The following is a 13,383-nucleotide window of genomic DNA, read 5'->3' as shown; positions in this document are numbered from 1 at the left end:
GGCTCTAATCCAGGTGTCAGCAGGGTTGTACTCCTTTCTGGAGGCTTTACAGGAGAATCCATTTACTTGCTTTTTCCACCTTCTAGAGGCCACCTATGTTCCTTGGCTTGTGGCCCTCTTCCTCCCCCTTCAAAGCTGGTAATCGTATGACTCCAACCTCTGCTTCTGTTGTCATGTCTTCTCTGACTCTGATTCTTCTGCCTCCCTCTTTCACTTGTGAGGAAGGACCCTTGTGATTACATTGGGCCCGCCCACACAATCCAGGATAATCTCCCTATCTCAAGGTCATAGCAATCTCACTTCTCCCTTGCCACATAAAATAACATATTCACAGGCTCCAGGGAGTAGGCTGTGGACATCTTGGGCAAAGGGGGTATTATTGTGCCTACCACAGGTGGGAAGAGAAGCGTAGGTCAGGGGCTGCTTTTCCTCATGCCGCCATATTTCTGAGAACTCTGGGAATTCTAAATTTCAGCCTAGCCTTCCAGGTCATTATGAAGGTGTATTTATCAAGGTAGGAGAATAGAATAGAAACTATGTTTAATGGTTTGTTAGTTTAACTGATAACTTTTGGATATTTAGACATATGGTATGTGGGCCTCTATTTGCACTCCTGCCACTGGCCCTGCAAATATTAGGGGTAGGCCTAACCCAAAGTCACATATCAAGCGAGTGTCCAAATTAGAACACACAAATTAGAACCCAGATCCTGTTATTTCCACCACACAAGGCCACCTCTTCAAAGAGAAGTGAGGCAACAGGCCTCACTGCGTATGTGTCTCTCCCTGCCTCCCTGCTGGTGACAGGGCTGTCTGGTTTTGAACTTCCTGTCCAGAGCCTGACTTGATGAAGCTTCTGAAGCTGCAGTCCTCCGCTGACTACTTTCCCGTCTTCCCATACCTTACTCATACCATGTGTTGCCCTCTGTGAATACCTCTGAGACGACCCTCCTCTGGCTCATTCACGTTCACTCTGTACAGAGTCACCAAACGATCAGCGCCTCCACTAGGGGTACGGAGATGGTTTAGTCGCTGCCCCTGCCCTCAAGGAGCTCACAGTCTAGTGAGGGCGCCAGACAGTGGACAACAGTGATGAGCGCGATGATTACCTGGGCAGATCTGGGGGTGGGGTTAGGTAGAGCCTTTTCCAAGGAAGTGGTTCTCAAGCTGAGTCTTAACTAGACCAGAAGGCTGTGGGCTGGAATTTTGGGTTGAGAAAGTGGCATAGTCATAGGCCCTGAGCCTACAGCAGGGCAAGTTTGGGGAATCCCAAATTGGTCATGATGACTGGATCAAAGAGTGGGAGGTGTGAGGAGGCAGAAATAAGGCTTAAAATACTAAGCCAGATTGACCTTGATAGACCATAGGCTTCATGAGGGGCCTAAATGTTAATCTTCGCTTAGCCTCCATGCTGGCGAGGTGTCTGGTACGTAGCAGGTGCTCAGTAAATATTTGCTGAAAGATTGAATGACATGGAGTTCCTGCACACCACACGGGAACCTGCACTTTATATCCTGGAAGCCAATGGTTCTCAACCTTGGCTGCACATTAGAATCACCTGGGGGAGCTTTAAAAACTAAAAATCTGGGGCCTATGCCAAAACAGTTTAGTCTGAATCTCAGGATGTGCGGACTTGGTGCGTTGAGATGGTCTTAAAAACTCCCTAGGTGATTCTAATGTGCAGCCAGAGCTGAGAGTCAGAGCTTCAGGCCACAGCGAGACCATGGAAGGGTTTTACCCAAAATCAGATTTGCATGTTAGAAATGCCCTGAATTGACAGCTCTGCAGGAAATGAATGGGGCTGGGTGCAGATGTGGTGGTTGTTGAGAGGTGGTTTTAGTGATCCAGGTGAGAGAGAATGAGAGCCCCAGCAAAGGAGGTGCATGAAGCAAGTGGATTTTGAAAGAGTTTAGGAAGATACAATCAACAGGATCCAGTGACTGGGGGCGGATGGGTAAGAATCTAAGATGGCCCCCTGGTTTCATGCCTGGGCAACTTAGGTGAATAATGGTGCTGTTTCCTGGAATTAGAAATACTGGGCAGAGACAGGTTTAGGGAGGGTTTCCTGCCGTAAACCTAACAGTTCTCTCTCAAAAGCTGTCTGCTCTCTTACTGGCCTTCTGAGTGGTAAGCCCCAGGCTTTCCCTAATCTTCTTCGCCTCGCCTCAAGCCCTGCGTAGTTCCAGCTACTTTCTTTTCTTCTTTACCACCTTCACTGTCCACTTGGGGGGGGGGTTTGTGGGGGCCACTTCTCCCACAAAATCTGGCTGCCGACAGGTCACACAGCTCTTTAGCTCTTCTCCTCCGTGCTGCCCCAAAGACACACTCTGGGCCTGTTTTCTTTAAAAAAATAAAAGGGGGGTACAGGAATGGGGGCAACAGGGAGAAGGTTTCCCCTACTGTTATCAAAATAACATTCATTTGGGAACATTTGGAAAAGACTGAAAAAGAACTCGCTTACCTTGTGCCCACATAAAACCAATCACCGCCATCATTCTGGTATGTTTCCTCCCTCCCTTTTTTTTCGCTAGACGTAGATGATTTTGTTTTGTTCCTTTTATAGTTGTAATCATACTGGTGAAACTGAACTCATTATAAAAATAACGAGGCAGCTTAAGGGAGACAGCTTGAGTGTGGTACAGAGAAAGCAATAGAAAAATAGACCCAGTGGAGGCAAGGGCTTGGAAACAGGCACTCATACAGTGTTGGTAGGAATATACATTGGTAGAGCCGTTTGGAGGGCAATTTGATGATACCTATCAAAATCTTATAGGCATGACCTTGACCCCATAATTCTACTTAGAATTATCCTGCAAGGGGCCGGCCCAGTGGCACAAGAGGTTAAGTGTGCACGTTCCACTTCGGCAGCCCAGGGTTCGAAAGTTCGGATCCCTGGTGTGCACCAACACACTGCTTGTCAGGCCATGCTGTGGCGGCGTCCCATGTAAAGTGGAGGAAGATGGGTACAGATGTTAGCTCAGGGCCAATCTTCCTCAGTAAAAAAAAAAAAAAAAAAAAAGGATTGGCGTCGGATGTTAGCTGTTAGCTCAGGGCTGATCTTCCTCATTAAAAAAAAAGAATTATCCTGCAAAAACAAATTTTCAAGTGCACAAAATTAGGTGGACGAGGATGTTTGATGCATCAATTTTTTAATAAAACAAGGAAAAACTGGAGACAGTCTAAATGTTTACAAGGAGATAAGTTAGATAAATTACAGGATGTCTATAGAAATGGAGTACCATGCTGATATGGCAAGTGCTCCACAGTATATTGTTAAGTGGGGGGAAAACACATTGCAGGATGGTATGTGGGATCCCATTTTGGTATTAAAGGCAAACACAAAATGCTTATGTCTTGCAGGGGAGGCACTGAAGTGTGAACAGTGGTGACCACGAAGAGTGAACTGGCGAAGTGTGGGAGGGGGGGACTCCAGAGGCCTGTCAGGGTTGCACTGAGATTCAGGCTCTTCAGTGAGAAGACCGGTTCAAATCCCAGTTCTGCCTCTTATTAGCTGTGTGACCTTTGACGAGTTATTAACCTTCCGTGCCTTCATTTTCTCACAAGTAAAATGGAGAGTATAATTGTTCCTATATCATAGGATTGAAGTGGGAATAAATTATTTAGTTCATGTATGACACATTAACAGTGCTTAAGCATATGAATGTGCTTAATCAGTATGAGCTACATCAGAGATTCCTGAGATTACGTTCCAGCTTTGCCACTTATTGGGCAGGTGAGTGGCATGTTAACTGCTCTGAAACTCAGTTTCCTGCAGGGTTGTAAGGATTTGGGATAATAGGATGTAAATATCTTGCTGAAGAAAGTGTCCCTGGCTGTAGTTCCTGGCCCCATTGCAGAGTTGGTAATACGAGTCTCTGGATTTTATTTCTGAGAGTGGATCCCATTAAATCTCCAGCTGAGGGGGGCACACGTCAGTGCTTCCAGGGCTAGAGGTAACGGAAGTTGGTTGCAGCAGCCCCAGAGCCAGAGGCCGGGAGAACGGTGTGGACGTGGTGAAAGGCGGGGTTCAGCTTCTCCTCAGCTCCAGCCACATGTCGTTGGGTGGAGACAGGGCCAAGAGCGGGGATCTTAGCATTCTTCAAGAGAAGTTGTGAAATCTCCTGATTTTTAACTCTTGGCGATTAGTTCAATTTTGTAAACACTGTGAGGGCAAACAAAACATGGCAGCGGGCCATGTTTTTAGCCCTCGAGCTGCCAGTTTGCTGTCTCTGCTCTAGCCTTTCTGTGCTTGGGTTAGCAGAATATTTACTAAGTGCCTGCTGTACCTGTGCTCCTCAGCGCCTGGTCGTGTTTATTGTTCTGCAACCTCAGGTCCACTGGCCCAGTCTTCCTACCAGGTGCTCGTTCAGTCTGGTGGGTTTGAAACGGTATTTCGTTGTGGTTTTAATTTGCATTTCCCTGATTACTGAGATTGAACATCTTTCTTTGTATCCGTAGAAGTTTCCTCTTCCTCAGTAGAATTTTTGTTTTGCGTCTTTGGATCATCCTCTAATTGCTGATAGAGTTAGGGCTTCCCTAATGGAATTTTTCTTTTGAATAACATCACACCCACTAGACTGGACTCCTTGTTCAGGTTTGGGGCTGTCTGCACATCTTAGGAGGCCCAGCACCAAACATAGTGCCTGCCACAGAGTAGGAGTTCAGTAAATATTTGAATGAAGCAAGTCCGGTTTCAAGAGTGTATTTCTTTGTTTGTTTTGTGGCTCTTGGCACAAGTATTTTTGATTTAGCTATCACCTTATTCCACAAGCACAGCTCCCCCACGTCGATGAGAAAACAGAGAGAGATTTGTGTGTCTTGCCCCATTAAAACCAGGAAGTAGAAAGAGGAACTGGCTGGTCTTACAGAAACAGTGATTCTTTGAGGTGATTAGGAAAGTGTCTTTTGAAGGGGGTTTTGGAGCTTGAGAGAGTGCAAGATTGAAACTAGGATAACCAACTGCATAGACGTTATCCTGACGTGAGGCTGAGGAGGACAACCCTGAGATGTGAGGCCCCCTTGGTAGTCAGTGCATATCGTATTAATACCTGGGATTGAATGTGCCCTTTTCCCCATGACATAGAGGGTCCTCCCTCCTTCACTGGTCAGTCACAAAGTGAGGCCTCTTTCATGGTGAAGTGGGAAGTGCATTGTTTTCACAGCCAGAGACCTGGGTTCCGGTCCCAGTGGTTCCCATTACCTCACCAAGCCTCAATTTCTTTTTCTATAAAATGGGGACAATAATATCCACCTCATAAAGCTGTCCTTTTTTTTTTTATAATTTTATTTATTTATTTATTTTCCCCCCCAAAGCCCCAGTGGATAGTTGTATGTCATAGCTGCCATCCTTCTAGTTGCTGTATATGGGACGAGGCCTCAGCATGGCCAGAGAAGCGGTGCGTCGGTGCGTGCCCGGGGTTCCGAACCCCGGGCCGCCAGCAGCGGAGCGCGCGCACTTAACCGCTAAGCCACGGGGCTGGCCCTAAAGCTGTCCTTTAAATGGGAAAACATGTAAAGCACCCACTTCTGCTAAGAATACTAAGTCTCCCATTTGATTTTTGCTGTTGTTGTTACCATCACTAGCCAGCCTTCATACTGGGTCAGAGGGGCCTCTTATCTGGTGGGGAGGGATCTAACCCCATATTTGACACAGAATCAATCTGCTTATCATAGGCAACTCTGCTCCCAGAAGTGGTCTTCCTAGGGATTTGCTGGTCAAGCCTGGTCTTTGTCTGTAGTGGCAGTTTCTCTGATTCTTGGTTACACAGCAACTTCTCTAGAGAGTAAGTTCCTTGAGGCCTACAGGGAGGTCACGCTGGTTTGAACATGGTGGTTCTGTGTGGCTGGAGGTCATGCTGGTTTGAACATGGTGGTTCTCTATGGCTGGTTTTGCATCTGTGCTCAGATTACCTGCTTTTTGTCTTCAAAGTTGAAGAATATGCCAGCCTCACAACCCCTTTAATCAGTACCCACTGGAAGTATTTGTGGATGTGTGTACAATTTCAGGGTGCCTTGACCGAGATTGGGGTGAGGGGGGAAATACACTGCGAGCGTTGCCTTTTCCCTCGGCTCTGCTTCTTATGCCCTCCACTCAAACCATACTTCAATTTCCTCCAATACAGCAGACTCTGTCAGACCTCCAGTCCCTTTACACCTACTGTTGCCTCACCTGGAGTGTCCTTCCACTTACCTCTCACCTGGCAAATTCCTTCCTTCTCATCCTTCAAGATTGAGGTGAAATGATCCCTCTCTGCAGCCTCCTTTGGCCCTCCAGGCAGAGTTAGGCCTCTCTTCTTTGTAGGTATTCATTCACTCACTCACTTGGTTAGCTACAGCTTAATTGAGGGTCTACTGGGTGCCAGGCTGAGGCGACTGGGATTCACAAAAAAAAGAGTCCTTGCCTAAAGGAGTTCATAGGCTAGCAGGAGAGACAGACCCAAGCATGCGGACAGGCATATTGACTGCATTAGGGAAGCTCTGAGGAGGAGCACCTCACTGGCCTTGGGGGACAGATGTGAGGATAGGTTCCTGAAGGTGGTGACACCCGTGTCCTAAGAGTGTGTGGGTATCCAGGTGGAAGGATGGGCAGAGGGCACAGAGGAGAGAAATAATGTAGTGCATGCAGGACAAAGGGAAGCAGCTGATTTTGCTGGAACATAGGCAGGGGCCAGAAAATGTAGGACTTCCTAATAGGGTCAACCATATGAAATTGTCATTTTTGTAGGTCAAAACAAAAATAGTCAGATATCATCAATTTCAAATGGTTCAAGCTAATATGTCACCCTAAAGATCTTATATCTTGTCTTAGTGTTTCCCAACCTTCTGTCATTCTTTTTTTTTTTTTTTTTTTGTGAGGAAGATCAGCCCTGAGCTAACATCTGATCCCAACCCTCCTCTTTTTTGCTGAGGAAGATTGGCCCTGAGCTAACATCCATGCCCATCTTCCTCTACTTTGTATGGGATGCCACCACAGCATGGCTTGACAATCAGTGCATCAGTACACGCCCAGGATCTGAACCTGCCAACCCCAGGCTGCCGAAGCAGAGAAGCGGAGTGCACGCACTTAACCACTTGCGCCACTGGGCCAGCCCCCAAACTTCTGTCGTTCTTGAATCACCTTCACAATTTTTACCTTCCATGAGGTCCTATCTGCTCTGTATCCACTTAAATTTTATTTAAAGAGACTCACTTTTTTTACTTAAATAAGTTTATTTTAAAAGGAAACTTGATGTCAAAAAAAAAAAAAAAATCACTCCACGTAAAAAGAAGCTAATTGTAAAAACAAACTCAACGAAAACAAAACTCTTACTAGATCCTGTGGCCTGCCATGCTCTGCCTAAAAATTTCCCCTTCCACAAGTAAAAGAGGTCTAAGCAATTGTTAGAGAAGTGTGCAGTCAGAAAGTTTGAGAGAGTAGACCTCAAGGTTTGAGGGCCCAAAATGTTCGTGGCAGTAGGAATTTAGAGGAGAAGATGGAATCAAGAGATGTTTGGGAATACCAACTGGAAGTGTTTACAGTTTCAGGGCACCTTGACCTAATCACCAGGATTAATTAGATGTGGTAGGAGAGAAAAGAGGAATCAAAAATGGCTTTCAGGTTTCTAGCCTGGAAGGCTTGGGGGTAGATGATGTGCCAGCTATAGATGTGGTAAACAGTGATTTAGGGGAGATGATGATGAGGTAAATTTTGCATGTCTTGCATTTGAGATGCCCAACAAATAGCCAGGGTGAGGGTTCAGAGTAGAGCCATCAGTCCTTGAGGCTGATGGTATGAGCCCTCTAATAGAGGAGCTGTGGAGGCAGCCATTTTGGTGAGTGTGCTTTGCTGCACATCTTCCCAGCCTAAGAATAGATCTTTGCCCTTCCCTGTGGAGGCATAGATGGAGGTCCCAGGGGGCAGCAGTGTTCTTAGGTCGTCTCTGTCTCAACAGCACCTGGCTCACCAGAGGAGAGTAGGTTTTTTTGTTTTGTTTTGTTTTGTTTTTTGCTGAAGAAGATTCACCCTGAGCTAACATCTGTGCCAGTCTTCCTCTATTTTGTACGTGGGTTACTGCCCCTCCACGGCCATGAGTTGTGTAGGTCCACGCCCGGGAACTGAACCCAGGCTGCCAAAGCAGAGCATGCCGAACTTAACCACTAGGCCACGGGGCCAGCCTGAAGACTGGGTTTGAGGAGAAGACAGCAAGTTCCATCTTGAACCTACTGAGTCCTAGGGCCATGGGGGGGCCTCCAGGGGAAACTGTCTCATCCAGATAGATTCTGAACTCCACCCAGGCAATCTAAAGTTTGGGACTAAACCTATAGATTTGGGAATCACCAGCCTATAGGTGGTGGTAGAAACCATGAGTGTGGATAAGAATGCCCAAAGTGTAGTATCATAAAAGTAGTGGGCCTAGGACTAAACCCAGAGGAACTGTAGCATGTAAGGGGAGAGAAATGGTGGAAAAGGAGACCATTACGGAAACAGAAAAGGAACAGAATCAGAAGATGGAAGTGTGACGGAAACCAACAGCATGGAGCTTCCCAGAGAGGAGAAATCACCAATGTCAGATATAACAGAGAGGTCTGCCATGATAAAAACACCTTCAAATGTTGCAATTGGGGTGTTACTGGTGACCTTAGAAAAGCTGTTTTCAGTAGAGTGGTGAGACTAGAAGCTAACATTCATACTGGATCAAGGAGATGAACAAGCATAGACATCAAATGTAGACTGTATTTGGGGGGAGGTATAACATATCTTTGTTTTTTATTCATTCAATAAATATTTATTGACTGCCTACTATGTGCCAGGCACTGTTCTAGGTGGCAATGAATAAAGCAGTGAACAAGAAGTTCTCGCTTTCATGGAACTTACATTCTAGGAATAGAGAGAGAGACACTATATACAGTATATCAGGTGGAGATAAGTTCTTTGAAGAAAAATGAAGAGACAGGTCTGTGTGTGCGCTATTTCATGTAAGGTGATTAGGTAAGGTCTCTCTGATCAGCTGACTGTTAAAAGGGATTGTTGAGTTTGTTTTAAAGCACAGTATCAGGTTAGTTGTAGTCCTTAATTCTTTTTTTTTTTTCAATTTTTTTTTGAGGAAGATTGGCCCTGAGCTAACATCTGTTGCCAATCCTCCCTGCTTTTTTCCTTTTTTCTCCCCAAAGCCCCAGTAGATAGTTGTGTGTCATAGTTGTACATCCTTCTAGTTGCTCTATGTGGGATGCCGCCTCAGCATGGCTTGATGAGCAGTGCATAGGTCCCTGCCCGGGATCTGAACCGGTGAACGTGGGGCCTCCAAAGTGGAGCAGGTGAACTTAACTGCTACGCCAGCCACAGGGCCGGCCCTGTAGTCCTTAATTCTTGGTAGATTGTCTACAGTGTTAAAGTAATTAGTTTACAGGTCTTATCACTCCACTACCTAGGATCCATAAAACTTTACAATCAAATACAAATTCCTTACCATGGCCTCTAAGACCCTCCATAATCTGCCTTCCTCACCAAATTCATCTGGTACTACTGCAGCCACGTGCACCAAAGATGAATTGAATGAGTGAATGAATGGATGAAATGTGTCAGTTGGATGGTGTCTTCCCAGGTGGCTTCTCTGGCAACAGGCAACAAGGCAGCTTAAGGCAAAGAGCTCAAGCTTTGGTGCTGGATAAACCTGGCTTTGACTCCCTGCTGTGCTGCTTACACGTCCTGTGAGCTCGGGTAGGTCCAAATCCTCAGCTTCCTCGTCTGTGAAATGGAGATTATATGGTATCTATATTGCAGGATTGTTTTAAGGATAAGGTTGATTGGGCCGCCCCGTGGCTTAGCGGTCAAGTGTGCGTGCTCCGCTACTGGCCGCCCGGGTACGGATCCCGGGCGTGCACTGACGCACCGCTTCTCCGGCCATGCTGAGGCCGCGTCCCACACACAGCAACTGGAAGGATGTGCAACTATGACAGACAACCATCTACTGGGGCTTTGGGGGGAAAAAAAAGAGGAGGAGGATTGGCAATAGATGTTAGCTCAGGGCCGGTCTTCCTCACAAAAAAAAAAAAATTTTACTTTAGTGTTCATATTTTAATCTATAGGAGCTCTTTTTTTTTTTTTTTTGTGAGGAAGATCAGCCCTGAGCTAACGTCCATGCCAATCCTCCTCTTTTTTGCTGGGAAAGACTGGCTCTGGGCTAACATCTGTGCCCATCTTCCTCCACTTTATATGGGACGCCGCCACAGCACGGCCTGACAAGAGGATTGGTGTGCGCCCGGGGATCCGAACCGGGGCCACCAGCAGCGGAGCACGCACACTTAACCGCTATGCCACGGGGCTGGCCCCCAAGGTTGATAGTTAATGCAAATTGCTTATCGTAATGCCTGCACACTGTAAACGCCAGGAATTGGTAGTATTATTATCATCATTGTTAATGTTATTACTTTGACCGATCAGTCCCCTGTTAACAGATGAGGAACCAGGCCTGGCCAGAGCCAGGGATGAGTCTCAGGGATGAGGAGAGGTGACCGGCACCGAGGTATTCAGAGGTGGAGTGCAGGCCAGTGTGGGCTTTGGAGCTGAGCAGACCTTGGTTCACATTTTGGACTTGTCATTTACTGCATTTGAGCTAGTTGCTCAACCTCTCTGAGCCTTGGGTTCTCCATCCTTAAAATGCCTCACGAGGTTGTTGGAAGGTGGAGAGATGACGCATGTAAAGGTAGTGCAGAGCTGGGCCCCCTAGAAGGTGCTCACCAGGCAAGCAGCAGTTCTTCCCAAACCTGCTGTGGTGCTCCTTTCTTAATCTTCTCTACTTAACCTAGCAGTTTTTAATTTTTTTTTTTCCCTAAAGAGAGGAGGGAGACGTGGACCTCTCTGAGAATTTGTAATCCGTGGACATCCAAACTCAGAGGGTTCATAGACCTCTGCTGACACTGGGGGGAGAAAATTTAATCAATCCAGACTGAATCCAGTCAGTCGAGCTCTCCATTTTCCTCTCCCTCCTCCTCCCCTTTCTTTCTCTTTCCTGTCTAGCCCCATCAGTTCCAGGCTAGCTGCCTTTAGCTCACACATTCTCTAATAACTTCCTTCCAAGAGCATTCTCAGCAAAGACCACAACCACACTCTCAGTTTCTGGGGCTGAGGGCATGGTGTCATTTAAATTTCCTAAGTATCAGTGTCCTTATCTGTAAAATGGATAGTGAGGATTAATTAAAGTAACATTATTGGTTGATCGCACTGTGCCAGGTGTGTTCACATACAATCTCATTTAATCCCCCAGCAATGCTGTGAGGCAGCTCTTTCATTCAACTCAGTCAATATTTATTGAGTGCCTACTGTGTTCTAGGTTCCGTGTAGCCACAGTGATGCCTCATGGAGCTTACATAATGGGAAGAGACTATAAAAACATGAACCAGTAAATAAGATAATTTTAAAGATTTTATTTACTTATTTATTTATTTTTTTCCCCCAAAGCCCCAGTAGATAGTTGTATGTCATAGCTGCACATCCTTCTAGTTGCTGTATGTGGGACGCAGCCTCAGCATGGCCGGAGAAGCGGTGCGTCGGTGTGCGCCCAGGATCCGAACCCGAGTTGCCAGTAGCGGAGCACACGCCCTTCAGGATCCGAACCCGAGTTGCCAGTAGCGGAGCGCACGCCCTTAACCGCTAAGCCATGGGGCTGGCCCAAGATAATTTTAAACTGTGATAAATGTTGTAGTAAAAATAAAGAGCCAAGGGAAAGCATTTAGGTTACTACCTAGATACAATTTATATAAATTCATACAGTATAAAAGTATCAAAGTATATACTTGTTACTTTTTTATTTTTATGGTAGCTTGTTTTCCTGGTAAATCCAGATTCTCTGGGCTGCTCTCCACCAGCATTATAGAATGCTGCAGTCGCCCCCTTTAGACAAAGGGCCTCAGAGAGTTTCTGGCCTGATATCCTTAAGTTGTTAGTGGAGAATTTAATCCAACATCAAGGCTGTCTATAAAAGGTGTGGATTTTGAACCTCAGACACCATTCCCTGGAGCTGGCAGTCTCCACTTGTATTACTATATTTGAGGAGGGCGAACCCAGCCTGTGAAACCCAGAAAGATGCCATTCCTAAGTAAATAACCAGCTGAACATATTTGAAGGATGTGAAACAAAGATGAATGTAGTCAATTCAGAAAAATGATCCCACTGGGGAAGAGAACAGTGGCTATAACTGTGCAGAATAAAACTGCCCAGATGGAGGGTTTTATATTCTCCTTTACAGCAACACACAATATTCTCTTTACCAAGGCAATGAATTTTCCCTAATAATTGCTGCTTTAAAAAAAATACCTACTGTATGCCAGTTGCTTAACATAACATATTATAAGCCTCACAAGAAATCTGTAAAGTAGGAGGAAACAATTTCAGCCATTTTAGGTAACTTGACCAGGAGCCACAGTTAGCACTGGTAGAGTTGGGGTTTGGAACTCAGGTTGTCACTGAGCCCTAACCCTGTGTGTCCTTTACACCCACCATCCAACCACCCTCAGATGCTGCCTACTTGGTAAGGTAGAGGAGTGGCAGAGCCCAGTGCAGGAGAGGTCCAGGGGGGAGCCCTCCACCCACCAGTATTCCTCACTCAACACACTGTCCAGTCCGCAGAATCTCACTTGAACATTCCATGAAAGGCAAGGGCTTCTTTCTGCTATTGAGGGCAAGATGGCTGGTGGTTTTTGGTTTTTTTCACTTGTCTTTCAGTGTTTTAAATGACTCTAGCACCAGCCAGCAGGATTGCTCTTTTCCAAAATTAAAATACCTTTAGGTTATTTTCATTATAAAAGTAGATCATACTTGTTGCAAAAACTCAAAAGTGTGCATAGCAGAAGATGAGAGCCTCCCTGCCCATCTTTCTTCCCTAGTATAGCCTTAAACATGCCTTCTGAGCAGAATAAGATGGGTCTTTTAATTCTCCTCACAGGGGGCTCTATAGTGCTGGTAAGAGACCTAGGCAGTCCCCCTCAAGTTTTCAGATGATACTCTGGGGTAGCCTTAAGTTAAATAATAATCAGTTCCGTTTTCAACAGACCTTAATGGAATGTCACTTGTGAGCTAGATATTGCTGATCCAAAATGGACAAAACAGGCTGTGACCTTAGGGACCTCGTTCTGGTGTTGAACACTCTTGTGTAAACCAAGGATTGCCGTGGAAATCCCTTAGTGAACATAGACAGAGTATCATTTTTAGAACTGGTTAAAACTTTGTTTTTAATCAGAATGACACATACATAATACACTGATCAGAGAAGTATTCTTATATTCAAGTGTAAGAGTTCTTTACTTCATAGGCAAGCCTGACTCAGGCTGACATAGATGGGGTGGAGGGCTGGGGTGCGCCCTCTCCAGTAGCCCCCAGCAGCATGCATTATTTCTTTTCATTCTGGCT

This window comes from Ceratotherium simum, chromosome 22 (genome assembly GCF_057802395.1).
Source record: "Ceratotherium simum simum isolate JZ-2026a chromosome 22, ASM5780239v1, whole genome shotgun sequence".
Classification (NCBI taxonomy): Eukaryota; Metazoa; Chordata; class Mammalia; order Perissodactyla; family Rhinocerotidae; genus Ceratotherium; species Ceratotherium simum.
Note: the sequence above shows the minus strand (reverse complement) of the source record.